General features: G+C 44.2%; 1 protein-coding gene across 1 annotated transcript in view; it reads right to left on the bottom strand.

The window, feature by feature from the left end:
- Window positions 1-19,232, bottom strand: part of ZNF75D (zinc finger protein 75D) — a 35,262-nt gene that overhangs the window by 662 nt on the left and 15,368 nt on the right. The gene's annotated exons all lie outside the window — the stretch shown is intronic.

Genomic DNA, 19,232 nt, shown 5'->3' with positions numbered 1-19,232 from the left:
GCAACACTCATAACCCCGGTGAATAAGCCTGGACGTCCATCCAGCCTCGGGGAACCCTGAGTCTCCTTCACCCACGGCCCCTCAGCCAGAGCCACGCCTGGCAAAGGCCGCAAATCCTCAACCCCTCCTTGTTCTCCCCTCGAGGTGTGCGCAGTTCAGCCGACATCACCGTGCCCCTCATCCTGCTGTAGCCTCCCAAGAGGCTTTCTCAGGAGAAAAATCCGTGGCAGCAGGGCAGGCCACCAGGAATGTGGTCTGCGTCAGTAACGAAGGACACTTCTCAGGTTCATCAGGCTGGGAGCAGGCGCTGCTCTAAGCCTGCTGGTCTCCTAGTTCATGGAGCCCTCGCCCCGTGGTAGGAGGTGGGCACTAGCATCATGCCCGGAATACAGAGGAGGGCGCAGAGGGGTGAGGCTTAGGAGGACTGGCTCACTTGTCCCAGGTCACAGAGCAAATGCCAGAGGGACGTAGTGACGAGGCCAGACTCCATAGATTCCTGCCATGCCCATGTCTACAAACATCCAAGCATTCTTAGCGCAATCTCTGAGGTCACAGAGGAGGTCACACACATGTCTCCACAAGTCTCCAGACCAGGACCTGTCTACGTGCTATGAGGCCTCTCTCCCTGTATTTGTCCACCCGGCTCATGTTCCTGTCCACTTTCCTGGGGGGAGGGGGGGGATCAAGAAAAAAATACTCAGGACGCTTCCCATTGAGTCATCCCAAATGGACACTGTCCCCCTACCACCCTTTCTCTTTATGGTAGCCAGGACTTCAGCGGCAGACGGATGGAGGGGTGATAACCTGCTAGCTGTGTGACCCTGACACCCAGGGCTTCTGTCCGTCACATGAGAATAATCATAGCATCTATTTCACAAAATTTCCTGTGGCGCAGCCCATCGTCTGCAGAGAGGACAGCAGTGTGCCTGGCACGGAGGAAGCGCTCAAGAAAGGTCATTGCTCCTGGGGACTCATTCCTAGGCAGCTTCTCTTCCCCCCTCCCAGGCAGTTGACCGTCGCTGGAGGGCAGCCAGGAACCGTGTGGCTTTTGCCTGTCACCCTCCGTTACCCACTCCTGCCTCACAGCTGGGCAGCCCTCCCCCGACTGACCCCAACCTTCCACCACGTCTCCCGGGGAGTCGACCTGATCCTCCGGGTTTCCCTCCGTGGGCCCTTCCAGATGAAAACTTCACTCCACCCCGGGCTGGTGGCTTCTCCCCAAACCCTCCTGAATGAAGCCGCACTCCCAGGGCCCGTGGATAAGGAGCTGTGTGAAAAGAGGGCACTCGGGGAGAGGCAAGGGGGATGAGCCCCTGAAAGCTCTCAAAGACAGTGTGAAATCGGATGCCAGGGATGCGGGCGCGGCCCCATCGCGCCCCTGGGTGAAGATGTCAGTCCGCCCGAGGGGGTGCTCCCAGGTTCGGGCGACCCCCGGGAAGGCCTGGCTGGGTCGCAGGGAGAAGCAGCGGGGGCCCGGGCCAGACATTGGCCTGCTGCCCGTCGTTCCTCCCCGCGCCCGCGCCCCTTGGAGGGACAGACGCGCTGCCGGTTGCTCCCGCTCGCGCAGGCAGCCCGCATCAGGGCAGCAGGCGGCCAGTTGCGGTGGCTTCGGGTACGAAGGGAGCCCCTGCCTGCGCGCGGGGCTCTTGGACGCACCCCGGCCGCGCTCCCTCCATTCCCGCGCCTGCGGCGGGACCGGGCTCAGCGCGCATCTGTCCTCCCCGCGCCTGCCGCTTGATCACCGATGGAGGCGGCCAGTTCCCGCGACCCTGGCCAAGGCTGGAGCCCCTCCGCCCGCGCCCCCGCCCCGGCCCCAGGGACCGACAGCGGCCCCCGCCGGGCTCCTATCCCGCTCGCCGCAAGGTCAGCGCTGGAGGTGGCCCGTCCCAGGGAGCCCCGCTGCCCACGCCCACGGGCCTCGGTGCCCCCCGACGCGCAGACTCACCACCTACCGCCTCGGAGCTCGGTTCTGGAACTGAGGTCCCTACTCGCCTTGACCTCAGCAAGGCGAGGCAGAGCCCGCATTTTCTAACCCGTGGCCCCTGGGGCGGGGCGAACAGGGTCCTGCTCGAAGTACAGTTTCAGCCTGCAGCCAAGAGGCGCCAGGGGTGGGGGTGGGGGGTTGTCTTGTAATTCTCCTAAAACTCGGGTCAGGATTCCCTGCCTTCTGTGAGGGGAGACTTTCTTGGGAGAGCTTGTTAAACATTTAGATTTCTGCGCCACATCTCGACACCCTGAGGCGTTGGCTCTATTTTGGGCTCCAATAAGGGCATTTTAGTAAGTATCCTGGGGATCTGACTGGTCCACTGTGGCTTCGAAATATGCATTTTTCGCTCTTTTGGAGTTTATGCCTTATGAGATCTGAGAAAACTCAAACTTAGAGAAATAGTGGATTAGACAGAATACTGTATGATCTCACATATTTGGAATCTAAAAAAGCCAAACTCACAGAAACAGATAGTACGGTGTTTGCCTGGGGCTGGGGTTGCGGGAAATAGGCAAATGTTGGTTAAAGTGTACAGACTTCTAGTTATAAGATGAATAAGTTCTGAGAATCTAATGTATGGCAGGGTGACTATAGTTAACAATCCTGTATTACATACTTGAAAGTTGCTGAGAGAGTAAATCTTAAATGTTCTCACCACAAAGAAAAAGGTAATTATGTAAGATGATAGAGGTGTTAACGAACAGTATTTTGACAATTATTTTATAATACATATGTGTATCAAATCATCACATTGTACACCTTAAATGTACACAATGTTATGTGTCCATTAGATCTCAATAAAGCTGGGGGGAAAAGAGAGAATGAGGGAAGGAGAAAGAGAAAAGGAGGGAGAGAGAAAGAGAGAAATAAAATTAATCCTCTGGAGGGGGTCAAAATCTTAATCTTCTATTTCACACAAACTTGGCCATAAATGAGAGGCTTATGTTAAGTAGTATGGAACCTGGGGTAACCATGCTGCGGGAAAACTGCCTCTATGGTGTCTTCAGCAGCAGAAACAACAGAAAAACTGTTCCTGCTTCTGCCTCTCAGTCCTCCTCCCCCTCCTGTGGTTGAACCCAGCTCCTGTCCTCATCCCAAGCTTTGGATATGCATTTCTGGCCATTGCAATTTACTTTTGGTTATGAAGGCTAACAGGCTGTGTGTGGCTTCCACTCTCTTTTTCCTCTGTCATTTGGATCCACTATTGGTCTATGGACATAGTTCTCTCACTTTCAGGTTGGGATATGTCTTTTTACTTCTTTACAAAATATAACGCCTCTCTCATTGCCGTGGACTTTGGGGAGATGGAGGATTTTTTCCCCAGGAAAGATTACCAGCCTGGTATACATTGACCGTTTCTCCTCTCGTGTACCATATCCGAAATCAGGATTTGTTTTATGATTGATGATATTTTAGAGGAAATGTGGTGTAGAATTGTACAACTTGTTAATATTTGGTTTACACTATTATATGTAAAAATAATTGGCCAGATTTATAACATTCTATCTGTAATCTTTTTTGGTTTTGTCTGTTTCAAAGGTGGAGAAAATCAGAATTCTTTAGCAAAGCATTGATGTGATGATATAAAGGTTGGATTGGTAAAGGAGTTTAAAGGACAAAAACATTTGGCTATCATCATTTCAACTGTGTGCAACGCTGTTTTAAGTGGAGATAAACACTGGGTTTTGAAGTCACTTAAATTTATTTATTGTGCTGTCATTACTTTCAAATATGTAAAACAGAATGAATGTAAAATAATAGAAAATATATATATTGGTCTCTGCCTCCAGTTCCTGGCACCGAGCTCCTAAAACTCTTGTAATGTCCTAAGTGATAAGAACACGAGCAGCATCTTTTGTTGTAATGTTTGATCTTCGACTCTGGTTCCTGACACAGGGCTCCTGAATCCCTCAGAATTTCCTGGGAGATAGGAGCATCTTTTGTTCTAATGAGGTGACTCATTAGAAGCTTGGGATGTTCAGCCTCACTCCCTCATCCTCTGGGAAGGAGAGAGGGGACAAGAAGCCTCCATAAAAATCCCAAAGGTATGGGGCTCTGAGAGCTTCCTGGTTGGTGAACACATGGAGGTGCTGGGAGAGTGATGCACCCGAGAGGACCAGGAAGCTCTGTGCCTCTTCCCCCAGAACCTGCCTTATGTAGCTCTTCATCTGGCTGTTCATTTGTATCCTTTGTTATATCTTTTATAATAAACTGGTAAACATAAGTGTTTCCCTGAGGTCTGTGAGCCATTCTAGCAAATTATCAAACCGAAGGAGGCAGTTGTGGGAACCCCAACTGTGACCCAGAGGTCAGAAATACAGCTGACAACCTGGGACTTGGGCCTGGTGTCTGAAGTGGGGGCAGTCTGGTAGGACTGAGCCCTTAACTTGTGAGATCTGACGCTGTCTCCAGACAGATAGTGTCAGAATTTTATTGAATTATAGGGCTCCCAGGTGGTGTTGAAAAGTATTGCTTGGTGTGGAAAAAAAACCCTGACACATTTGGTGACCAGTAGTGTCAGAAATGAAATGTTCTGTGTGGGTAGTAAAGGGGAAACATACAAGAGGGAATGTGTTTTCCCTACACACTGAACAGTAACCCAGCAAACCATTTTTGGCTTATCTCAGTTTCGAGATGAAGACTCCACAAGCAGCAAACATAGATTTTTTTTAATTGAAAGTGCAGAATATAATAAAATAAAGGAAATAAATCCATGAAAAGGTGGTAAACACACTGGAGAATAAGAGACAAGATGTGAGAAAAGGCAACTACTACATTAGGGCATTAGGAAAGAGATAGGAATTAAAGGGAAAGATGAAATAGTCATAGGGAGGATTTTAAATTCTATGTTAATTGTATACAAGTTAGAACATTTTTATATGATGAAAATGAAAGTCATCCATAATCTGCCACCACATGTTAACCACTGCTGGCATTTTGGAGTGTGTCCTTGTAGACATTTTTCTCTGGGTGTGTACACAAATAGATGATATAGCTCTGGTTCTTTTGTTGTTTTTTCTTTCTTTCTTTTTTTTTATTTTTGATAAGGAAGATTGGCTCTGAGCTAACATCTGTGCCAGTCTCCCTATATCTATATGGGACGCCTCCAGCATGGCTTGATGAGCAGTGTGTAGGTCTGCCTTCAGTATCTGAACCCGTGAATCCTGGGCTGCCAAAGCAGAGGGCATGAACTTAACCAGTACATCACTGGGCTGGCCCCGATATAGCTCTGTTTTGGATGTTGATTTTCCCCAAAATGACATTATAGTGATTCATGATATTTCTAAGCATAAAATTTACCATCACACCTCCTAAACTGCAGTCTTTGCAAAAGTGAATGGGTTTTTTCCCTGTCTTCCCAAAGGATGGGCATGTTTTAGAAGTTGTGAAGAAACAGGCATCAAACAGGAAATTTCACAGCCTTGAACCCTCCTTTCTGTGATGAGATTCACAGAAAAGGGAAGGGTGACCTCTGTGTTTGTGTGTATGTGTATGTGTGTGCACGCATGCGTGTAGACCACAGATTCTTCTTTTTTTTTTTTTTTTGAGGAAGATTAGCCCTCAGCTAACTGCCGCCAATCCTCCTCTTTTTGCTGAGGAAGCCTGCCCCTGAGCTAATATCCGTGCCCATCTTCCTCCACTTTATATGTGGGACGCCTACCACAGCATGGCATGCCAAGCGGTGCCACGTCCGCACCCGGGATCCGAACCGGCGAACCCTGGGCCGCCGAAGCGGAACATGTGCCCTTAACCGCTGCGCCACCAGGCTGGCCCCTAGACCACAGCTTTTGATGCCTGCCTTCCACTCCTGCCTGGAGCACACTCAGCCCCATGTTGAGAAGCAGGGCCAGGACGTGGCACATGAACCAAGTTGTACTTTCAGGGCAGTCAGTCCTGCTCTCGACTACGTACTCAGCACTTCCTATTTCCTAGGATTCAGTTGCCCTCTTTCAGATTAGTCTCAGCAGTTCTAATGTCATCCTTTCCTTGTACACCTTAAATATGTAAATGCCACTGCAACTTGAAAAATAACATTAGGAAAAAACAAATGCCAGTCATCCCTGCTGAATCATTCCTTCTTTAGAAGAGGTACTAACTCACTTCCTTCGTTTCGCTTTTCCCAACTCCATCAGTAGCTGTGAACACATAGTGGGTGTCTCTGTCCATTCCTATCCAGCACTGTACCATGACCCAACTGAATCCTGAGGAGATGAATCATCATCTTCCCGAGTTGGAGATGTTTGCACAATTGGAAATTAACAGTTGGTTAAATTAGATTTTTGTAATCGTTTGATGTTTTTTTCTCCACTGCACAATTAACTTTGTCTGGTCAAAGACCTTGTATGCTTTGCTCATATTTATTTCTAGTGCCTGGTACTAGATAGGTATTATGGTAGGTACTCACTAGGTATTATGGAGGCACAAGTTGAGACTTTCCTGACACAGATGGATGCCCAATGAAATGTTGATTTTCCAACAGGGAGCGGCTTTCTCCACAGAATTAATCCAGATGAGGTCAAATTATGAGGGAAAAAAATCAGATATTATTGCTGCCACTTTCCACATTCCTCTCCCCCTTTCTCCTTCTCTGTGATTCTCAATAAGGAGAAGAATCACCAGTTACCCCCGCTGTTGAACTTTTCTTTGGGATAGTTGAATTATATAAAATCAGATTTGCCAGAGAGAAAAACTCATTAATGTGAGTGGTGGTTAGATTCTCTCCAAACAGGATACAGCAAAGTCTGCATTCTTCCTCATTACACTCGGCAAATTTGGAAAGCAGGTGAGAATGCAAACTCCTCTACGCAATAATAGTAATGGTGAAAATAATAACCCCTAAGATTCGTAAACTGATTAATAATTAAGGTGTGACTTCATAGCCATGAATTTGAGCCTAGAAACCATTCTGTGAGGTGAATAGGACAAGTACGATTATCTCACCTTAAAGATGCCGAAACCGAAATTAATTGGATTAATGTGACTTGCTCAAGGTCTTGCAGGTCAACGGGAAGAATGAACACCTAGTTCTCTGACCTTTTGACTCTTATTCTAGCACCCTTCCATTTGGTCACACAACATCTTAACACTTAACAGTGGAAGAAGCGAATACAAATGCTTCCTAAAATACCCATGTGTATTAATTTGCTAGGATTGCCATAACAAAGTACCACAGACACAGAAATTTACCATGCTATCCATAATGTCATAACTGTGCACTGAATCAAACTTGCTCTGGTTTCCTAGAGGTCCTAAGCTAGGCCTGCAAGTTTGTTCTGTCCTTACATGCAACTGACAGACATGGAGATGTCATAACTTTCCTGCATCAGAACTCCTGATGTCTGACTCCCATTGAGCTGCCCCTGCCCTCTAATTTGGACTCAGGGGAAGTAGGGTCAAGAATATAACCTACTGACTACTTGGAGAGTACAAAAAGAGTTGGAGAGTAAAAGGATAAATTTGAAACTAGGGGCTCTGGGATCGAAAGGAGTGGAGACCAAAGTGCGTGACAAGAAAGAGAAACGTTCTCAGCTTTATTACAAATTGTTGAGAAGTTACTTGGGAAAACACGGATGTGTGTGTTTATTTACCCAATAAACATTCAATGAGCACCTTTGGTCAGCCAGGCATTGGCTGTGGAGCAATGAATAAAATGTGATCCTTGCCTCTGTGACCTCACAATGGACTGAGAGGTCCCAACAAATGAATAGTCAATTGAATTCTGTTTTTTAAGTGCATCAATGGTAGTGTCACATATTAATCATCCATCTTGAATTAGGTAGCAACAAGTAGAAAGTTTCGTAAATTAAATCTGAATAGTAGTGGACTCCACAAATAATCTTGAAAGCAAAGATGATACAATTTGTTGTTTGGGATTTAACGGTAGAGGGGCCTGCCAAGTGTTGGTTGTTCAGTTCTTTAAAGCATTTTCCAGGTTCCTCCTATGAAGCACGTTCTAGGCTAAGTATCGAGGATGAAAACATTGAACAGAACACATTTACTCACTACAAAGGAGCATAAAGTAAAATGGAGGCAGACATGTAAACTAGCAAATACATCTCATAAAATGTGCTATTAAAGAGTTGACCACAGAATGCTATTAGAGCAGAAAGGATGTATTTAAAGCAAACTTGGAGAAGAAAAGGGTTTCCCAAAATACATGATGACCCTTCAAACCAAATTTCAGAAGATGTAAAGGAGTTTGCTAGGTTTTATAAAAGGGGGTGAAAGATAAGAGGAGACATTTAGAAAGAAAGAATAGTACTGGAACAAGGCACAGATTTTCAAAAGAGTGTGTTAAGAAGTTTGATATGTTTAGAAGTTAGATATACTTGTGGGTAAGTGGAATAAGATGATGCTAGAGAAGCAGGAGAGGCCAGATCAGGAAGGACCTTGTGTCCTAAACTAAGGCATTTAAACTTCATGCTGAAAGCATCGGGGATCTCCCGAGGAATTTTCAGCAAAGAATGTTTCCATAACTGCAGCTTGCCCTACTCTAAAAGCAGTGTACAAGGTGGATTGAAAGGGCAGAGAGGAGGTAAGGAAGTCAGGAGGCTGGAGTGGACACATGCTCTTTGTCCAACATCTCAGTCAACAACGTACCAACTCTTTCCCAATCTAATATCTTCCTCAGGCCACATGATTCAGGTGGGGCTTATATGCCCTCTTGTGACCTCAGGAGTGGACAAGTGACCTGAGGCCTGAACGATCAAAATACCTCTTTATCATCTTAACCCCTGCTCACTCTGGCCGCAATGACTGGTTTGGGGTTGGGCATGTAGCCCAACCCAAATGATAAAATAGCTTTTGCTGAAGCTATCAAGAAAGACGTTTTGCTTTCGTAGGGTTTGTGTAGGCTTGGGGCTGCCAGTAGCCATCTTCCTACTATGGGGAGCAGCCCATTGGAGTCAAAGGGTGGGGAAACAGAGTCCTGCATTCAGAAATCTCTGCATTCAGAAAAGCCTGAAAAAAACTCCATTCTTCTGACTTCTCAGTTACATAAGCTAATAAATTCTTCCTCTTCCTCTTCCTCTTCTTTTTTTTCTTGCTTTTTTTACTTGTTAGTTGGAGTCTGATTTCTTCGACTGAAAACCCAGAGTTCTGATTAATACAAGGTCTAGTACAGTAATATAGGACAAAAATAGAATTAAAATAGTGCCAAAGTAGATGAACAGGGGAAAAGATACAAGAAAAAAATAAGGAAGCAGAATCTATAGGATCTGGTGGTTGATTACATAGTTGGTGAGGAAAGGCAGGAGTCTTTGATGGTGCCATGCTTTTTGCCTTGGAACTCTGTGTACATAGTGGTGAAATCCAATGAGAAAGTGAATATAGGTGGCAGAACAGGTTTTGGAGGAAAAATGGGAAGTTCACTTTTGGACATGTTCATGAAGATAAGGATCAGAGACTTAGGGAAAGAGTCTGGGCTTGGGCTCTAGGTTTAAGAGTGGTAGATAGAGATATTATTGTGGATCTGTTCAGCCAGAGAGAATAGAGTGAAAAGACCAGAGCACTAGGGACAAAGTCCAAGTGAACAACTGATATATGATGGCAAGCAGAGGAAGAGGAACCACAACGGAGATTGGGAATAAGACACTGGAGAGGTTGTATGAAAAGCAGATTATGTATCACAGGGATTGAGGAGTAAGAGAATCTCAGGATTGAAGTTCTATTCAATAGACTCAGTGTAACAAAAAACAAGTGACTCCTGGTTTCAGCTCTGACTTCTAAACTGCTTAGAAGGTATCATTCCTGTCCTTAAAGTAAGAAAAAAATCGGAATGAACTAGAAATCATCACCCTTTTTTGTACTCCTCAGAAAATTGAGGTTGCAGGGCAAACTACCATCCTAAAATCTGGAGAGACAGGCCAAGATAGAGAATCATAGCCAAAGTCAGTTTGCCTGGAGCAGAAGCCACTGGAGCCACAAATTGGTAGGAACACTTAAACAGTAGCTGACAAATTACTGGAGGCCAAGTATGGACTATCACGAGAGTAAGAGACTCCAGGGGGCCGCAGTCTTAGAGGGATCCTAACACTTTCATGAGTCTTACCCTCGGAAACCTCACCAAGTTCTCACAGCCAAGAGCTAAGGAAAACTCCTCATGTTTCTAATAGGGTAGAGGGAGTGTAAACATTTTGAAATAAACTAAGTGCTTTCTCCATAACAAAGGCCTCCTACTCAACTGGGAAAAAGACTTTACCAGATTTTATTATACCCGAGAGGAGGGAAATCACTCAATTCTAGCCCCCTTTAGACATTCTATCTCAACTAAGAGGATTAAAAAAAAGCTAAGAAATACTTGTAAAGGTCACAGCCTAGGGACACAGGCCTACTAAAAGAGTGAGAGTTAAAATAAGATTATAAAACACTTAACTTCCCCCCACACCATACCACCACAGTAACAGGATCTAGTATAATGACAGTGGATTACTATACCTTACAATGCAGTGGAAAGGGCTGAAAGGCTCAGATTCTATTTAGGAAGGAGGTTTTAGGGATAACTAGGGAGATAAAATTAAAGATGCTGGAGGAAATTGAAGCCTCTGCCACTTATAGCTAGAGCAAGCACTAAACATAGCCCAACTCCTAGGCAGGTTAACATAAAACCTCACACTAAAGGCCTATTTCCCCTAGTTCCTATTATCCAATATATCATCCTAGCTTTCAACTAAAAATTGCAATCCATACTACAAGGAAGCCATATACAGAGTCTGAAGAAGCGAAGCAAACATCAGAACAGCATTCGAAGTATGGCACAGATTTTAGAATGCTCAAAGAGGGAATTTAAAATAACTGTGATTAATTTGGTAAGGGTTATAAAGGAAAAAAAAAAACCAGACAATGGACAAGAACAGATACGTAAAGTACAGAGGAATGATAACAGCAAATATAGCAGAGTAGGGAATTTGAAGCGTCTGTTCCTCCATAGAAACACCAAAAAATGAGCAAAAACTGTCAGAATTAACTGTGTCAGACTCTAGGGAATAAAAGTATACAGCAACCAAGTGAATGCTGAGTCAACAAAAAGAAGACTTAGGAGAGTTTTGAGGCATTTTAACTGAGCCTTGCTCCACTTCCCTCCCCTCAATGGTGATAGTTTTGAAGAGACAGCCTGCATTCCTGGTGTAGGTATCTTGTTCTGCAGGAAGTAGAGTAGACTTTGTTCCCAATGAATTGTATTTGTCTATTGTCTTGTACCACATAACAATATTTTGGTCAACGATGGCGCACATATACAACAGGGGTCCCGTAAGATTAGTACCATATAGCCTAGATGTGTAGTAGGCTATACCATCTAGGTTTGTGTGAGTACACTCTGTGATGTTCGCACAATGATGAAATTGCCTAATGACACATTTCTCAAAATGTATCCCTGTTGCTAAGCAATGAATGGCTGTATGTGGACCTTCCTGTGGTTTCCCTGAGGACAGATGCAAGGTGCTTGCCTTTTTTCACCTAACTCAGAATTCTCTCATGGTGAGAGAGTGACTGTATAAAGACAAAGATAAAGAGAGAATCTTGAAGCCAGCAAGAAAGAAGTGACTCATCACATAAAAGGAATCCTCAATAAAATGAACTCTTTCTCATAAGAAACCATGGAAGCCAGAAGGCAGTGGATAACATATTCAAAGTGCTGACAGAAGGAAAAAAACCTGTCGATCTGCCAATCAAAAGTTCTATATCTGTCAAAGCTATGCTTCAAAATGGAAAGAGAAATTAAGACATCCACAGACAAACAGAAGCTGAGAGAATTTGCTAGTAGACCTGCTCTACGAGAAATACTGAAGTTAGTCCTTCCAACTGAAACAAAAGGATACTAAGCAGTAAATGGAAGTCACATGAAGAAATAAAGAACAGCGGTAAAGGTAACAATACAGGTAAATATTACAGCCACTTTTATCATTTTTCTGGTTTATAGTATCTGTTTTCCCTACATTATTTACAATGTAAATGCACAAAGCAATAGTTACAAATCCATGTTAATGAAAACAATATACAGGAATGTAATTTGTAACAGTAACTACAAAAGTGTACACATGGGATATTCTCAGAAAAGCCTAGGGTGAGTGCAAGTGTGTGGGCCTTGGGTCTTTTACAACCAGTTGCCCAAGATGGCTTTTCTCCCAACCGATATCCACTTCCTGACACGGCCCAACTCTGGGGCAAAAGAAGGGACTCTGAGTTGCAAAACAAGTCTTTAGCTCATTTTTTAATTCAGTTATTAGGGTTTTTTCTTTTTTTGAGGAAGATTAGCCCTGAGCTAACATCTGCTGCCAATCTTCCTCTTTTTGCTGAGGAAGACTGGCCCTGAGCTAACATCTGTGTCCATCTTCCTCTACTTTATATGTGGGATGCCCACCACAGCATGGCTTGCCAAGTGGTGGCATGTCCGCACCTGGGATCCAAACCAGTGAACCCCGGGCCACTAAAGCAGAACATGTGCACTTAACTGCTGTGCCACCAGGCTGGCCCCAGTTATTAGTTTTTTTGCTGTTGAGTTGTAGGAGTTCCTTATATATTTTGGATGTTAACCACTTATCAGATATGTGGCTTGCAAATATTTTCTCCCATTCCATAGGTTGCCTTTTAACTCTGTTGATTGTTTCCTTTGCTATGCAGAAGGTTTTTGTTTGATATAGTCCTGCTTGTCTAGTTTTGCTTTTGTGGCCTGTGCTTTTGGTATCACATCCATGAACTCATTACCAAGACCAATGTCATGAAGCTTTCCCCCTATGCTTTCTTCTAGGGGTATGCTAATAAACAAATTCTGTAAAGTTTCAGGATAAAAGATCAACACTCAAAACTTAGTTGTATTCCTATATACCAACAATGAACAACCTGGAAAGGAAATTAATAAAATAATTCCATTTACAGTAATATTGAAAGAAATGAAATACATTGGTATAAATTTAACCAAGGAGGCTCAAGACTTGCATCATAAACAATACAAAACATTGCTGAAAGAAATTTCAAAACACCTAGAAAGTGGAAAGACATCTTGTGTTCATGGATTGAAAGACTTATGTTAAAATGGCAATACTAAACAAAGCATCTACAAATTCAATACACTCCCTATCAAAATTCCAATAGCCTCTTTTTTCAGAAACAGAAATGTCAACCCTAAAATTCACGTGGAATTGCAAGATACGCACAATAGCCAAAACAACCTTGGAAAAGAGGAACAATGTTAGAGGACTCCCACTTTGTGATCCAAAAATTTATTATAAAGCTATAGTAATGAAAGCACTGTGGTGCTGGCATAAGGAGAGACACATAGACAGGGTCCAGAAATAAGCTCATACATCTAACAGTCAACTGATTTTGACAAGGCTGCCAAGATCATTCAATGGGGAAAAATACGCACTTCAAAAAATGGCACTGGGACAGCTGGATATACACATGAAAAAGTATAAAGTCGGACTCCTACCTTACAATATATACAAAAATTAATTCAAAGTGGATCAAAGAACTAAATCTTAGAGCTACAACTTTAAAATTCTGAGGAAAACATAAGTTCAAATCTTCATAACCTTGGATTTTGTAATGGTTTTTTAGATATGACACCAAAAGTATAAGTAACTAAATAAAAAATAAATTGGACTTCAGTAAATGTAAAATCTTTCATGCATCAAGGAAGTGATGCATTCTCTAGAACAAGAGAAAATATTTGCAAATCATATACATGGTAAGGGCCAAGTATCCAGAATATATAAAGAACTATTACAATTCAACTACAAAAAGACAAACAACCCAATTTAAAAATGGGCAAAGCGCTCAAATAGACATTTCTTCAAAGAATATATACAAATAGCCAAGAAGAGCACGAAAGATGCTCAACATTTTTTGTCATTGGGAAAATGCAAATCAAAACCACAATGAGATACAATCTCACATCCACTAGGATGGTTCTAATTAAAAATAAATGGAAATTAACAAGTCTTGGCGAGGATGTGGAGAAATTGGAACGCTTGTACTTTCTGGTGGGAATGTAAAATGGTGCAGCTGCTGCGGAAAACCATTTGGAGGTTCTTAAAAAGTTAAACATACAGGGGCTGGCCCCGTGGCTGAGTGGTTAAGTTCGCGCGCTCCGCTGCAGGCGGCCCAGTGTTTCGTTGGTTCGAATCCTGGGCGCGGACATGGCACTGCTCATCAAACCACGCTGAGGCAGCATCCCACATGCCACAACTAGAAGGACGCACAATGAAGAAGGTACAACTATGTACTGGGGGGCTTTGATTTCTTTTACTTAGCATATTGTCTTTTTAGGTTCATCCATGATTTAGCATGCATTAATATCTCATTCCTTTTTTTGGCTGAATAATTACCCATTGAATGGATATACCACATTTCGTTTAAAAAGTCAATTCCAGATAAATTGTAGATCTGAATGTATAAGGTAAAATAATACAACTTGTAAATGAAAACACAGGAAAAAAATCTTCATGACATTGGGGGTGGGTGATAATTTCTTCACCAAGACTCAAACAACACTAATAATAAAGGAAAATACTGATAAATTGGACTAAATTACAACTGGGAACTTTTCTTCATCAAAGGACATCATTAAGTGAGTGAAACAGCAAGCCATGGAGTGGGAGAAGACATCTGCAGTACATGCATCCAACAAAGGACTCTAATTCAGAATCAAACACATCAGTAAGAAAAAACCCAATAGAAATATGGGCAGTAAACTTGACAGGCGCTTCAGAAAAGAGTATATTCAAATACTCATTAAACACATGAAAAGGTGCTCATCTTAAATGATCATTAAGGAAATTCAGATTAAAACCACAGTACTACTACTCACTCACCAGGACGGCTGAAATGAAAAAGACAGACAATCTGAAATGTTGGCAAGGATAAGGAGCAACTGAAACCCTCATCTGCTGCTAGTGGGAATGTAAATTGGTACATTTTGAAAAACATTTTGGCAGTATCTAAAGAAGGTGAGCATATATAAACCCTATGACCCAACCATCCCACTCCTAAGATGCTAGAGGGCTGCTAACGTTCTTGTTCTTGATCTGGGTGGTAGTTACAGGGATGTTCACTTAGTGATAATTCACTGAGTTGTATGCTTAATACTTGAGCATTTTTTCTTTGTCGTGCTTCAATAAAACTTTCTTTTAAAAGGCATATAAGTAGGGTAAAAAATTTCCTGTGACCACGAGGCTCTAAGTGTTAATGTGTTTCTTCTGACTGAGTTATTATAATTATTGAACACTACTAATCAAACAACATATTATAAATTTGGATAGTTATAAACAAAAAAGTTTATTGGTAATCTCACTCCTAATGACATGGATTATTTTTTTGAAATTAGTTCATGCCAAGAATGAATATTAGTTATTTCCAGAATGAGACCTGGCACACCACCAATTATATCCCTATTTCTCATTTTCAGAGATGATACATAAATGGGCATGGAAAGAATTTTGTTACAGCAGGGTCACTCAAAATTTTGAAATTTCCTTTAGAGTTATATGGCCTACACCAAATAGTGAACTATCATCCATTTTTTCCCCAGTCATCAATCAGCTGATCAATAGTCCTTCTTCAATTCTGTCTAAAGGAAAAAACAGGAAATTATTTGATATGCAGGATTTCTAGCTGTAAGTCATTCAGTTTCCTGGCCAGAGCATTTTCAAGCCTCTTCAGTGTCTCTGACACGTGAAAGTCTGGAGCAATGAACCATGGGGAGATGGGGGCAGGAAAGAGTGGTGGGAGTGTGGTGGCAAAGGGGAGGTGGGAATGGAGAACCTCCCTCCGGGTTTCCTCAGATTCTTTTTAGGAAGAAGAATGTATGGGACTAAGGATTTAGAACTAGATTCCTTTAAAACTATCCATGCCCAGCCTCCCTTGGACAGTCTTTGTGCACCCCCAGGCACAAGTGAACCTTGGTTTGAAGCCTGCTAGACTAAAGGACTCCGCAGAGGTGGTTCCTCAGACTGCATCTCCAAGGAGCCTCTCTGGGCCTCGAGTACCCAGGCTGCTGCTGACCTGCAGGGGCTGGGGAGATGCAGGCCTCAGTGAGGGTGCAGGGTCTATCTCATTGCACCAATTGTCAAGTCCACCTCTGGGGCCCTGGATGGTTCCAGCCCCTGCCCATCTCCAAAATGAGGAAGGTGCTAGGAGAGCTCAGAGAAAAGTGAATCTCCTGGAGAGAAGCAGGCCCCTGTGCTTCCCTGCTACATCATTTTAGGCTGCTCTGTGACCTCTGCGAAGGTCAGTTTCCAGAGGGGACAGCATGCTGGGTGGGCTGAGTTGCAAAGGGCCAGCAGGCAGGCAGGTAGTGGAGGAGACACAGCACCAAGAAGGAGAAAAACCAGTTTACAGATATGCTTCCTAGGTGTTTCAGTCAGATGTACCACCAGAGGCCACCAGATCCCAGAGGTCCCTACAGTGCAGTCAGCTTCACCGTCACTGATTCTCGAGGGCCTAGAGAAGCAGATGGCAGCGCTACTGGTTTAGGAACGTTTCCTGGGTTTCCTGCCCCGGGAGGCCCAAAGCTGGTGCAGTCTCCTGTCCAGAGAGCTGCAAGGAGACCAAGCATGCTGGCTGTCTGGCAGACTGAAACAGAGGGTGGGATTAGGCAGACACACACGAAGCTGCAAAACTCAGGCAACATGTAGACTTTCTATCCATGCTTATTTTTTTGTAGTTATTTGCCAATTGGATGAGCATAAAGTACAGATTAAGTTCCCATTTAAGCCTAAAGCAGTCAGCCCCATATATTCAGGGAGTTTATATTGATATCCGGGCCTGGGCCAGCCTTTGATAGAGTTACTGAGCTTCTAAGACAACCTCTGCCCTCAAGAGAAAGCACATGAGAGGTGTTCTGAGACAGCAGTTCTCAAAGTAGTCTTGCTGGACCATCAGTGTCATGTGGGAACTTGTGAGAAATGCCAATTTTCTGGTCCTAACCCAGACCAATTGAAGTAGAAACTCTTGGGGTGAAATCCAGCAATCAGTGTTTTAACAAAATCCGGGTTTTAAACGCTAAGAGAAGAGGACAGTCAGTATGGAGTCGGTTTTGGGGGGCTAAAAGAAGGAAGATGGGATGCGATGCTGAAGGAAGGATTTGGACAGGTCAGGAGGCAATATTGGGGGCTAAAAGAAAAGAATAATTGAAGACAGATTAACAGCCTGGCTCAGCATCAGGGATGTGCGAGCTGGGAGAGAGGAAAAAGGGTTGGCTAGCATGTGGAGCCAGGTGAAGAAGGGCCTTGAAGCCAAAGTAGGGATTGGGACCTAAAGGATATTGGAACTAGAGAGTTGCTAAAACTCTGAGTGGAAGAGTGACTTGGTGACCATGGTGTTGGGAGAAAATTGATGAACATGAGGCACAGAAATAAGGAGGTGGAGTGTTTTGTGGAGTCCGCCTCTCTAGGGACATGCCCCTCGTGTCCAGCTTTTCCTGTGACTGCCCTGCAAGTCCCAGACCCCTTGGGGCCTGAGAATGGGTAAAAGGAGATGGTTCCCTGGTCCTAGTCTGTGTACTGGGGCACGAAGTACTTTTGCAGGACATGGCACAGAGCAGCTTTTTCTTAAAGGGCTCAGGAATGGAAACCCCCACCTGAGGGATTATCTTGAGAGAACAGAGTTTGGAGTCCCCCAAGAACAAAACAGACCATCGCCAAGAAGGGATTCCTAGTCCTAGTCATAAGGGAGACAGCCAAGAGATTGCAATTTGAGAATGAAGACGCTTCCCAAGATGCCACTGCCAGGAGTGGAATGTATCAAGATGTCTGGAGAAAGGAACCTTGGTTTCAAGGACTAGAGCTTGGGAGACTGTTCCAATCTCTCCTCTGCCACAAGGCTCTGGGAAAGGAAACCCCGAAAGCTCCAGTTGCCTCTTCTGTAAAACAAGGGGCATGCTCTCCAAGTCTTCCAAAGGCCCTTTCAGTCCTGATGTACTCCAAGGTCTGAGGGAGTAGGGGATATAGCCTTAAGTCATTGCAGCAGTAATTGTACCTAAGTCCTTTGGGGGCAGCAAGACTTTTGATAATCAAAAAAAGCTATGGGCCAGCTTCTCAGACAAATGCCCACACGCTCAAGATTTTGAAGGTCCTTTGAAGCCATCCATAGACCCCAGATAAGGAAGATTTGCTTCTCAGGTTGTCAAAGACCATTGAATGAAATATATATATTTTGTCACATGTTGCTCTACCCTGTGGGTATGCCCCGCTCCAAGAGGGGCCCCTGTCAGCACAACAGATGGAAAGGCTTTGGATTCCTTTGGCAGGGGAGAGGGGAGGGTCTTTGTACAAGGACATTAGGAGCCTGGTCCTGGGTCAGCCTGTGTCCACTGAGGCTGAAGACACTTCTCCATTCTTTAGAATTTTCAGGAAGGTTTTACCCACTGTGTGTGTCAGGGCCTGTGGGAGTGTGGGCTGGACAAAGCATAGTGGAATCCACATAGACTCCCCCATGCTGCTGTATTTCTCTCAGCTCACATTCCTGCTGACCTGTTGTAAGAAAGATTTTAAAAGCAAACAATATACAGAGTTAAGACAGTTAATTTTCAGTCTTGGAAGCGGTGTAGATTTATCCCTTTAGGTTTATTTTTCACACACACAAAGATACACAGATAGTTCATGCCCCTACTACCTCTAGTCTTTATGAGATCCTGTACCAAGCTCCAACATGAGGAATGCCCCCCAAATGAGGTCCTTATACTCTTGTCAGTTACAGTAGACCGGGACACGAGGTGAAGAAGAAAAACCAGAATAATTCCCTTTAGGGAATCTGAGGGCCTCCCTAAGGAAGGCCTGGGGACAGCAGATACACAGGTACTATCTGAAGAGCTAACTCCCTCAGGCAAGAGATCTTATGCTACCAAACGAGTTCCTCACATGTCTGCAGCCCTTGGGTTGGAGTCAGTTCCTTCTTGCCACCCAAGTCTCACACAGACATACCCAGATCCTGAGAAGGGGCAGGGGAAATCTTTCTTGGTGTCTCCTAGCTCTTCCTCTCTACTTCATCCCTATATCCCAGCTCTAGAGCAGACTGCTTCCCAAAGCTGGCCTGGCTTCCTTCCCTCCCTCCCTTCCCTGGGTTATCCAGAAGATGTGAGGGCATTATGGTGCTCACTGCTGCTCCTCTCAACCTTAACTCCTGCCCCCTCCTCCTGGTATGTTCATGATTACTGATTCCCTGGGAGAGTTTCCCTGACTCCAGTCCCTTCTTCCATAGTTGTGTCCCTTGCCTGAACCTACAATGGTCATATGGAGAAGGAGCACAA

This window comes from Equus asinus, chromosome X (assembly GCF_041296235.1).
Source record: "Equus asinus isolate D_3611 breed Donkey chromosome X, EquAss-T2T_v2, whole genome shotgun sequence".
Classification (NCBI taxonomy): Eukaryota; Metazoa; Chordata; class Mammalia; order Perissodactyla; family Equidae; genus Equus; species Equus asinus.
Note: the sequence above shows the minus strand (reverse complement) of the source record. Positions and strands in the feature narration are given on the sequence as shown.